Consider the following 1097-nt stretch of genomic DNA (forward strand, 5'->3'; position numbering starts at 1 on the left):
AGATTTCTAAAAAACTGAACTCATAGTATACTTAAGTTGATGTAGTCTGGTAACAGGACACGAGTTCAACGTTGACTGGTGACTGTCTTCTTTCTGTCTTGTCAGCATATGTGTGGAACTGTGTATCACTTGAGGCCTGGGCCTAAGGATCCTCTTTCTGTGTGAGAGGCCCTTACACATGGTGGACACCTGAAATATACTTACTGAAGTGAGTTAAACTTAATTATATGACCAAAAGGTGCTCTATATAAACATAATGCATTAATTCCTATTTTTTAATTTGGTCAGAATATTATTCAAAAATAAGATTGAAAGTTAATATTAACCTCTAATTTAATGTCTATAATTTAACTTCTACTTGTTTTACACTTGTCAGATCAAAGCACTAGACACCAGGGAGGAGAAAATGTACTCATTCTTACTGACTGACTGACTGCGTATTTCCCTGTACTATGTATGAGACACATAATGAGAATTGTGTTCTCTGTGACTCTTCTGACTGACTAACAAGGACTTGATGAGAATCAGCATAATTTGTTTCTGGAAACTAGGCTAGGGATGAAAAATAATGAAATTCCAAAAATACTTGGAATTCATTGCCGCAGGGATCAAAGTTGGTATCAATACTAAATAATTCTTTGCTCTTAGTAGAGCTTAAATTTGCCTGGTTTAGAGGTATTCCCACTGAGGTACATAAATATATGAATTGGTATCTCTGGGATCCTCCTCTTAATATAGTGCATAGAAATTAGGCATTCCTAAAAGCATGGACTCATTATTAGAATTACCGTTGTTTACTTTTTGAAATGTATCTACTTACTTAGGCATTCATTTCTGATCTCATTTTCTTAGACTAGTTAGTAGAATGATGTGTTTTAGGCCCTTCTTTGCTATATTAATATAAACCCAATCTTTTCTATAAGATTATTTTATAATGAAAAGGAGAAGAAGAAGAAATAAAGAAGACCCAGTTACTTGTGATAATTCAACAGTAAGAAAGAAAATTTGGTTATTTAAACATCAGGTATCAACCTTTTCTCCTATTCCCATACACCTGAGGGATTTGACATATTCCTATAATATCAGTGGTTCAAGGA

This window comes from Lutra lutra, chromosome 11, assembly GCF_902655055.1.
Source record: "Lutra lutra chromosome 11, mLutLut1.2, whole genome shotgun sequence".
Taxonomy (NCBI): Eukaryota; Metazoa; Chordata; class Mammalia; order Carnivora; family Mustelidae; genus Lutra; species Lutra lutra.